This window comes from Lolium rigidum, chromosome 3, assembly GCF_022539505.1.
Source record: "Lolium rigidum isolate FL_2022 chromosome 3, APGP_CSIRO_Lrig_0.1, whole genome shotgun sequence".
Lineage (NCBI taxonomy): Eukaryota > Viridiplantae > Streptophyta > Magnoliopsida > Poales > Poaceae > Lolium > Lolium rigidum.
Window position 1 is genome coordinate 325,704,758 of NC_061510.1, and position 11,106 is coordinate 325,715,863.

Consider the following 11,106-nt stretch of genomic DNA (forward strand, 5'->3'; position numbering starts at 1 on the left):
GTCTAGTGCTTTCGCTTCATATAGCTGATTAATCTTCATTGTTTTGATAAGTGTTGTGTGGGTGAACCTATGCTAATGCACCGCCCTTCCTAGGACTAATACATACTTTTGATTATACCCCTTGCAAGCATCCGCAAATACAAGAAAGTAATTAAGATAAATCTAACCACAGCCTTAAACTCTGAGATCCTGCTATCCCTCCTGCATCGATATACTAACGGGGGTTTAGGTTTCTGTCACTCCGGCAACCCCGCAATCAGCAAACGAATACAATATGCACTCCCCTAGGCCCATAAATGGTGAAGTGTCATGTAGTCGACGTTCACATGACACCACTAGAAGAATAACACCACAACTTAAATATCATAACATTGAATACTAACCAACATAATTCACTACTAACATTTAGACTTCACCCATGTCCTCAAGAACTAAACGAACTACTCACGAGACATCATATGGAACATGATCAGAGGTGATATGATGATGAATAACAATCTGAACATAAACCTTGATTCAACGGTTTCACTCAATAGCATCAATAACAAGTAGAAATCAACACCGGGAGAGTTTCCCCTATCAAACAATCAAGATCAAACCCTAATTGTTACAGCGGTGACGAGGTGCAGCGGTGGAGATGGTGGTGATGATGATGGAGACGATGGTGATGATGATGGAGATGATGTCCTGCTCGATGACGATGACGATGGCGTCGATTCCCCCCCCCCGGGAGGGAATTTCCCCGGCGGATTTCAGCCTGCCGGAGAGCTCTTTTCTCTCTGGTGTTCTCCGCCCCGCAGAGGCGGCTGTGACTCTTCGCGACTATCCTCTGGGGCTTAGGTTTTCGGGACGAAGATGTACGCGAAGGAGAGGCGGCCAGAGGGGGCTGTGGGCCCCCTCCTCACAGGGCGGCGCGGCGCGGCCAAGGCCTGGCCCGCGCCGACCTATGAGGTGGGCCCACGGCGGCCCTCCTCGGCTCCCCCTTCTGGCTCCCTTCGTCTTCTGGAAAAATAGGATTTTTCATATAATTTCCGTCAATTGTCGATCTTCCGAAATATTGCATTCGACGGCGCTTTTTCCAGCGAGAACCACGACTCCAGTGCGCGATCCTCCAATAATCATGAAACATGCAAAATAGATGAAATAACATAAGTATCATCTCCAAATATGAAATATATCAATGAATAACAGCAAATTATGATATAAAATAGTGATGCAAAATGGACGTATCACATATCCTTAGTCCTTTTCAAGTACTTCAAGATATTCTTGATCGCTGTCCAGTGTTCCATTCCTGGATCACTTTGATATCTGCTGGTCAAACTAACAGCATGTGCGATATCCGATCTAGTACACAACATGGCATACATGATAGAGCCCACTGCCGAGGCATAGGGGATCTTGTTCATCCTCTCTCTTTCTTCTGCCGTAGCCGGACCTTGAGTCTTACTCAAGACCTTACCTGGCAACATAGGCAAGAACCCTTTCTTGCTTTCATCCATTCTAAACTTCTTTAGAATCTTGTCTAGGTATGTACTTTGTGAAAGCCCTATTAGGCGTCTTGATCTATCTCTATAAATCTTGATGCCTAAAATGTACGCTGCTGCACCTAGGTCTTTCATTGAAAAACATTTATTCAAATAATCTTTAACACTGCTTAGTAGTTCTATATCATTCCCAATCAATAATATGTCATCTACACATAATATCAGGAATGCTACAGAGCTCCCACTCACTTTCTTGTAAATACAGGCCTCACCATGAGTATGTATAAACCCGAAGTCTTTGATCACCTTATCAAAACGTCGGTTCCAACTACGGGATGCTTGCTTCAGTCCATAAATGGAACGCTAAAGTTTGCATACCTTGTCAGCATTTTTAGGATCGATAAAACCTTTGGGTTCTACCATATACAACTCTTCCTCAATGTCACCATTAAGGAACGCCGTTTTGACATCCATCTGCCAAATCTCATAATCGAAAAATGCAGCTATTGCTAACAAAATCCTCACAGACTTTAGCTTCGCTACAGGTGAGAAAGTCTCATCGTAGTCAACTCCTTGAATTTGTCGGAAACCCTTTGCGATAAGTCGAGCTTTATAGACAGTAATATTACCATCATCATCTGTTTTTCTTTTGAAGATCCATTTATTCTCGACAGCCTTGCGGCTATCAGGTAAGTCTACCAAAGTCCACACTTGGTTATCATACATGGATCCCATTTCGGATTTCATGGCTTCTTGCCATTTGTTGGAATCTGGGCTCATCATTGCTTCCTCATACGTCGCAGGGTCTTCATCATTGTTATCCACAATCATGACATTTAGACAGGGATCGTACCAATCAGGAGTGGTACGTTCCCTCGTCGATCTGCGAGGTTCAGTAGTTACCTCGTTTGAAGCTTCATGATCATTATCATTCACTTCCTCTCCTATCGGTGCAGGCTGCACATGAATATCTTCCGGTACTGCGCTACTCTGATCTACGAGAGAAGGTTCAACAACCTCGTCGAGTTCTACTTTCCTTCCAGTCACTTCTTTAGTGAGAAAATCCTTCTCAAGAAAGGATCCGTTCTTGGCAACAAAGATTTTGCCTTCGGATCTGTGATAGAAAGTGTACCCAATTGTTTCTTTAGGGTATCCTATGAAGACGCATTTCTCCGCTTTGGGTTCTAGCTTGTCAGGTTGTAACTTTTTTACATAAGCTTCGCAACCCCAAACTTTAAGGAACGACAACTTAGGTTTCTTCTGAAACCACAATTCATACGGTGTCGTTTCAACGGATTTAGATGGTGCCCTATTTAAAGTGAATGCGGCTGTCTCTAAAGCATAACCCCAAAACGATAACGGCAATCAGTAAGAGACATCATAGAACAAACCATATCTAAGAGAGTTCGATTACGACGTTCGGACACACCATTGCGCTGTGGTGTTCCCGGTGGTGTCAACTGTGAAAGTATTCCGCATTTCTTTAAATGCATGCCAAACTCATAACTCAGATATTCGCCTCCGCGATCAGAACGCAGAAACTTAATCTTCTTGTTACGTTGATTTTCTACTTCACTTTGGAATTCCTTAAACTTCTCGAAAGTTTCGGACTTATGTTTCATGAAATAGATATACCCATATCTACTCAGATCATCCGTGAAGGTTAGAACATAACGATAACCACCACGCGATGCTACACTCATTGGTCCGCACACATCGGTATGTATGATTTCCAATAAGTCTGTAGCTCGCTCCATTGTACCAGAGAATGGAGTCTTAGTCATTTTTCCCATTAGACATGCTTCGCATCTATCAAGTGACTCAAGAAGTCCATCAGAATGGAATTTCTTCATGCGCTTCACTCCAATATGACTAAGACGACAGTGCCACATATAAGTAGAATTATCATTCAATTTAATTCGCTTAGCATCAATGTTATGAACATGTGTATCACTACTATCGAGATTTAACAAGAATAAACCATTCATCTCAGGCGCATGACCATAAAAGATATTATTCATATAAATAGAACAACCATTATTCTCTGACTTAAATGAATAACCGTCTTGCATTAAAAAAGATCCATATATAATGTTCATGCTCAATGCAGGCACCAAATAACAATTATTAAGGTTTAAAACTAATCCCGAAGGTAGATGTAGAGGGAGCGTGCCGACGGCGATCACATCGACCTTGGATCCATTTCCAACGCGCATCGTCACCTCGTCCCTCGCTAGGCTTCGTTTATTCCGTAGCTCATGTTTCGAGTTACAAATGTGAGCAACCGAACCAGTATCAAATACCCAGGCACTACTACGAGAATCAGTAAGATAGACATCAATAACATGTATATCAAATATACCTTTCTTCTTGACAAGGCCGCTCTTTAGATCAGCCATGTACTTCGGGCAATTACGCTTCCAGTGCCCCTTCTCCTTGCAGTAATAGCACACAGTATCAGGTTTAGGGCCAGCCTTAGTCTTCCCAGGAGGCGCAGCAGCTTTCTTGCCGCCCTTCTTGAAGTTGCCTTTCTTAGGTTTGCCTTGCTTCTTGAAACTGGTGGTCTTGTTGACCATCAACACTTGGTTCTCTTTTCGTATCTCTACCTCAGCAGATTTCAGCATGGAGAAGAGTTCAGGTAACTCCTTGTTCATGTTCTGCATGTTGTAGTTCATCACAAAGTTCTTGTAACTAGGTGGAAGTGATTGGAGTACACGATGAATACCCAGCTGGTTAGGAATCTCTATCCCCAAGTCATTGAGCTTCTTCGCATGCCCGGACATAGCGAGCACGTGTTCACTAACGGAGCTACCCTCTTCCATCATACAGCCAAAGAAGTGTTTCGAGGCCTCATAGCTTTCGACGGCCGCATGAGTTTCAAAAATAGTTTTTAGCTCATGGACCAACTCATAAGGATCGTGGTGCTCAAAACGCTTTTGAAGCTCCGCCTCTAGGCTGCACAGGATGGCACACTGAACTTGAGAGTACCGAGTTACCCGAGTCTCGTAAACATTCTTTACATCCTCAGATACTGCAGGTGGTGGTGGGGTACCTAGCGGTGCTTCGAGCACATATTGCAGATTTCCACCATTGAGGAAAATCCTCACATGATGGAACCAGTCGGTGAAGTTGCTACCATTGATTTTAAGCTTTTCTTTCTCTAGGAACTGGTTAAAGTTGATGGAGGGGGACGCCATGATCTACAACATATTTGCAAAGAGTTTAGACTAAGTTTATGATAAATTGAGTTCAAATTTTAATTCTTAAATTAACTAGGTGAACTCCCACTCAAAAAAATATCCCTCGCATTGTCTTAGTGATCACATGAACCAAATCCACTACACCAAATCCGATCATCACGAGAAAAGATGTAGCTTCAAAGGCGAACACTCAAAGTGTTCATCATATCATTCATATGACTCATGCTCTACCTTTCGGTATCCCGTGTTCCGAGACCATGTCTGTACATGCTAGGCTCGTCAAGGCAACCTTAGTATCCGCGTGTGCAAAACTGGCTTGCACCCGTTGTATGCACATGTAGAATCTATCACACCCGATCATCACGTGATGCTTCGAAACGACAAGTCTTAGCAACGGTGCATACTAAGGATGAACACTTTATTATCTTGATATTTAGTGAGAGGGATCATCTTATAATGCTACCGTCGCGATCTAAGCAATACAAGATGCATAAAAGGATTAACATCACATGCAATTCATATGTGATATAATATGGCCCTTTTGTCTTTGCGCCTTTGATCTTCATCTCCAAAGCACGGACATGATCTCCATCATCATCGGGCATGATCTCCATCATCGTCGGTGTAGCGTCAAGGTCAATGGCGCCGTCTTCATAGTTGTTCTCCCATGTAGCAACTATTACAACTACTTTGAAATAATACATCAACATGAAATTTAAAGACAACCATAAGGCTCCTGCCGGTTGCCACAATACAATAACGATCATCTCATACATATTCATCATCGTATCATGGCCATATCACATCACCAAACCCTGCAAAATTAAGTTAGACGCCTCTAATTTGGTTTGCATATTTTACGTGGTTTAGGGTTTTCGAGTAAGATCCAATCTACCTACGAACATGAACCACAACGGTGATACTAGTGTTGTCAATAGAAAGAGTAGATTGAATCTTCACTATGGTGGGAGAGACAGACACCCGCAAAGCCACTTATGCAATACAAGTTGCAAGTCAAGCGTGGAGCAAATCTCATGAACACGGTCATGTAAAGTTAGCCCGAGCCGCTTCATCCCACCATGTCGCAAGATGCAAAGTACACGAACTAAAGACAACAAAGCATCAAAGCCCACAAAACAATTGTGTTCTACTCGTGCAACCAATCTATGCATAGACCTGGCTCTGATACCACTGATGGGATTCGTAGCATAGAAAACAAAAAAATTCCTACCGCAAGAACGAACAACAAGCCAAGATGCAATCTAGAAGATGGTAGCAACGAGAAGATCATGAGACTAACCCTCGAAGATTTCCAAAGCCTACGAGATTAGATCTCGTTGTTGCAGAAGATGATCACTTGCCGCTTTCAAAAGCGCGTAGAAGATCTTGACGGTGCCACAGTCGGGCAACACCTCCGTACTCGGTCACACGTTCGGTGTTGATGACGACGTCCTTCTCCCCGTTCCAGCGGGCAGCGGAATTAGTAGATCCTCCTCGGAATCCCGACAGCACGACGGCGTGGTGGCGGTGGTGGTGGAGATTTCCGGCAGAGCTTCGCCTAAGCACTACGGGAGGTGTATGAGGAGGGGGGCGGCTAGGGTTTGGGGAGAGGGGCAGCTGGCCTTGGTGCCTCTGGTTGGTGCAGCCAAGGTGGTGTTGGTGTAGCCTCCCCCTCCCTCTCCTCCTCTTTATATAGGTGGAATCCCTAGGGTTTTCCCAAAGTCTTCGAATAAGACCCCAATTCAAAAACTGCCATATGGACAAAACCTAGAGGGACAGGGACTCTCCCCTTCCCCCCTTGTTGGCTGGCCAAGGAGGTGGAGTCCACCATGGACTCCACCCTCCCACTTGGTTGGCTGGTTAGGGTTGGTGAAGCCCAACCGGGACTCCACCTTCCATGATGATTTCTTCCGGAATGTTCTAGAACATTCTAGCGCCTTCCATAAATGCACTGGATCATTTCCAAACTTGGAAAGTGACTTCCTATATATGAATATTATTCTCCGGACCATTTCGGACCTCCTCGTGATGTTCTCGATCCTATCCGAGACTCCGAACAAAATTCGAACTCCATTCCAAATTCCATATCTACTTAAAACGACATCAAACCTTAAGTGTGTCACCCTACGGTTCGTGAACTATGCAGACATGGTTGAGACTTCTCTCCGACCAATAACCAATAGCGGGATCTGGAGATCCATAATGGCTCCCACACATTCAACGATAACTTAGTGATCGATTGAACCATTTACATACGATACCGATTCCCTTTGTCACGCGATACTCTACTTGTCCGAGGTTCGATCATCGGTATCACGATACCTTGTTCAACCTCGTCACTGACAAGTACTCTTTACTCGTACTGTGGTGTGTCTTCTCTTGTGAACCAGTCACATGCTTGCAAGCTAATCAGATGACATTTCACCGAGAGGGCCCAGAGTTAATCTATCCGTCATCGGGATGGACAAATCCCACTCTTGATCCATATGCCTCAACTCACACTTTCCGAATACTTAATCCCATCTTTATAACCACCCATTTACGCAGTGGCGTTTGATGTAATCAAAGTACCCTTCCGATATAAGTGATTTACATGATCTCATGGTCGAAGGAGTAGGTAACTATGTATCGGAAGCTTATAGCAAATTGAACTTAATGATGTGATCTTATGCTACACTTATTTGGGTGTATGTCCATTATATCATTCATTAAATGACATAACCTTGTTATTAATAACATTCAATGTTCATGATCACGAAACTATGATCATCTATTAATCAACAAGCTAGTTATACAAGAGGCTTACTAGGGACTCCTTGTTGTTTACATAACACACATGTATCAATGTTTCGGTTAATACAATTATAGCATGATATGCAAATATTTATCATAAACACAAAGATATATAATAACCACTTTATTATTGCCTCTTGGGCATATCTCCAACATTGGTAGGAAGCTTCAGAAGAGGAGGGTGTTGCAGCGTTGTTGATGACGAGTTTGCTGTTGGGGATGGTGTGTTTGGTTTGTTGCGTTGTACCTTCAGGCTTCTTCATCGTGATGTCGTCGTCATCTTCATTAGCATTATCGATCTTGGTAGGGGTTGTGTTATTGTTAGGTTCCCCCCTCACAGAGAGGGAACCAACTTTGTTAGTGACATGGGAGACAATGGCCAACTGATTGGCATGCCCATGTCTGTGAGCATCAGCATTGTGGTTGCGCCACATTAGAGGTTGGTGTTGATGTCGACTCTGTCCTGTGTACTCAGGGAGGAAGTATCTTCTTGGGTCCTCGCGTGGAGTCGGGGTCACTCGTAGCTCGGGGATGTACCTCCTATGTTTCAAGATGATGGCGTGGGCGCATTCTCCATCTTTGTGGCCAATGTGGCCACAACGCGAGCAGAAGGTTGGAAGACGTTTGTACCGAACATCCACCGAAACTTCCTTGTCCTCCTCTTCTGTGATCTCGTCGACGATCGACACCCATCTTTGCAACGGCTGGTCGATGGGCAGAAGGACGCGAGCTCTGATGATCTTGTTGCAGTTGTCTCCCCGGGCCTCCTCATCGATGCAAATTAGCTCACAAATTCTGTTACCCAAATATCTAGCGAGTTCTTTGGATAACATATAAAAGCGAATATTTTTGAATTGAGTCCAATGGGAAACGAGGTGAACTTTACCGTCTCTGGGTCATCTCCTTCTTTGAGAGCCATGACGAGGACAGGGTCCTCTCTGTACCTCCACGGGCCACCCTTGGTGACATGGGTGAAATATCCTTCCTCGGAGAATTCAAGGACAAACCATCTATCAAGGAGCTGGTTGGAGTCGAGGTGGCCTCTGATGTTCCAGATTCTACGCATGGAATCGACGAGGTTCTTGGATGTGATGGCCAGGAGTGAGAGGAAGACTCCTACAGCGAGGAATATTCTTCGAACAACTCCACGGGCCCTTGCCATGTTGATGATGATGGGCATCTTCTCCCGTTCAGTGCTCGTCTCGATCATGGCCTCTTTTCCCTTCCTAGGATCCCGGATGGGGCCCTAGTTGTCCGTAGCTGCAGCGGCACTAGTACCAACTTCAGTCAGTGGCAGGCGAGTGGGATTAGCAGGAGAGGTGTTGCCAGCATAAGGGGTTGAGACAGACATGGTTTCTTTTTTACGAGGACAAGGTGGGAATGCAGCGAGAATGGTGTGGAAGAGGACGCCTTGGACCTTGGATTTTATAGCCACATGGTGGATCTTGATCCTGTGATTGCTGCTACCGGCAAATCGAATATTGAAGGATCTTGAATGGCAAGACGAAAAATGCACGATTTTCAAAGGGTGATTGGTGGTTGTGTATCTGGACGGAAAGAGAGGTAAGACATCAGCAGGACAGGGGGCAAAAACGAGCGAAAATTCCTCCTTGTTTTCATTTGTCTTAAAGAACTTAGCAACGACGGTCGATGGTAAGGCTGGATTTTCGGGCGGGCTAAAAGGGGAAGAGATTGGGACTAAAACATGGGCGGAACGCTCTCAGTCGAAGGAGCAGCAACGGCGGCAGGGGTATCGATTTTTTGGGGAGGCGGCGATTCTTGAGCATGGGGTGGGGGATTCTTACCAAAATAGTTGACGATGGGACTTCTGGAGCGGAAAATCTGCAGACACACCTGTGGATTCCGGGATCGCCTGATCATAGTACTTATTTTTTCCTTTATTTCCACCGGGATGAAATCAGAGGAGAAAGGCGAGGGCTGTTCGTGGTAGGGATGAATCTGTGTGTGGGACAGAGGGGAGAGGAGTTGTGTTGGATGGGATGTGGATCTTGGTATGAATCGGGTAGGAATTTGGTTGGATTCGAGACAATCGTTCAGAGGAAAATGGGGATCGTGGTTGTCGCCCTCGGGAGGGCAGGGGAAACGCTTCATTCAGAAATTACCAAATGCTGGCAAAGGTGGAGAGCGTCTTGATGGTGCAACATTTTGGGCTGGATTCATAGCTAGAGGTTGGATTATTAGAGGAACTGGCAATTTTCTTAACCTCATATGTAGTTCTTTAGTTTGCTCTTGTTGTTCCTGCGACCAAATTGAAGTTTACCACCTATCGGTTATGCTCACTATGGTATTCAGATAATTCATAAATATATAGATTTTTTAAACATAAGGTCGTAGCCCTGCGTTAAATTAATAACACCATCACAACAAGATTACACAGTACTGAAAGACAGTTTACAGGCAACGAAAACAACAAAAGATGGAAAAAGAAGCACATCTTGTTCATCATGGCCTTCGTCCAGCTCCGCAATTGGACCGGAGCATAGCTGAGTCGGTGAAGAAGCACGCCGAAGGAGAATCATGCCATCGTCAACCTCGAGGAGGCCAGCCATGTCGCATTGCCGTCGTCCACCTCCGAAGAAAGCACCCTGCTTTCTCGTCCCGGATCGAAGGGCGCCGTTCCCGTCTAGAGGTGGAGCAGCTCCCCTGAGCACACACAGACAATGGTAGACATGTTGCCATGGGGAGGACTCCGAGCACTAGCGCCTCAATGCCGCCATCCATAGACTTCACCGTCGCCCGCAGCAACAACCACATCAACGAGATGCAAACTGCCAGGCGAAGTCGCCACAACAGACATGGTGAGGAAGATGGGCTAGTGCCACCTGCCATGGCCAAGAGTCGTCGCAGCTCGCCAAAGCAGAGCCTGACAAGAACTTGACCAACCACCGCACCGCCGCACGAAAAGCAACCGCTACCAGCAACCACCAACCCCCGCCGAGCTCATCCACTTGATCCGCCATCTTAAGGCAACACCTTCAAGAAGGGTATGACGCCAGAGCACCGCCACTGCCCAAGCCGATGCTTTGGGTTTTCACCTGAGACAGGCAGGGTAAGGGAGGAGAGGAAAAACCTCAAAGTTGCCTTCATGAAGGAGAATGGCGCACAGCGTCGTTGACGCCGTGGCCGCCGCCGTCGGCCAAGGGTTTCCCCCGGTCAGCCCCACCTCCGGTCTACCCACCGACCACCGGAGATCCAGGGCCGAGGAGGACGCACGAGCAGCGAGGGGAGAAGCCACCATCTTTAGATCTTGTTCGTAGGGCAAGCGGGCTGGCTTCTGAACCGCGACCTCGCCTCCGCCACCACGCCGCCCACACAGCCATGTAGCCGGCAAGCAGTACCGACAACCGCTACCCGCCGCCAGGTCGGCGCCGTCACCTCCACTCGGGGCCACCGCCCCGGCATACCGGTGCCCTCGAGCGCGGGGGATTCCATCCCTCACCCACGAGAGAGCTAAGAGAGCCAATCCCCCCGCCCCTTCACTGGATCCGGGCTCCTTTGGCCACGGCCCTCCGGGGGCAACGAGGAGGGGAGGAAGAGGAGGGGGGAGCGCTGGCGGCGGCCTAGGGTTTGGCCCCCTCGGTCGCCTGGAGGAGGCGACGCGAGGG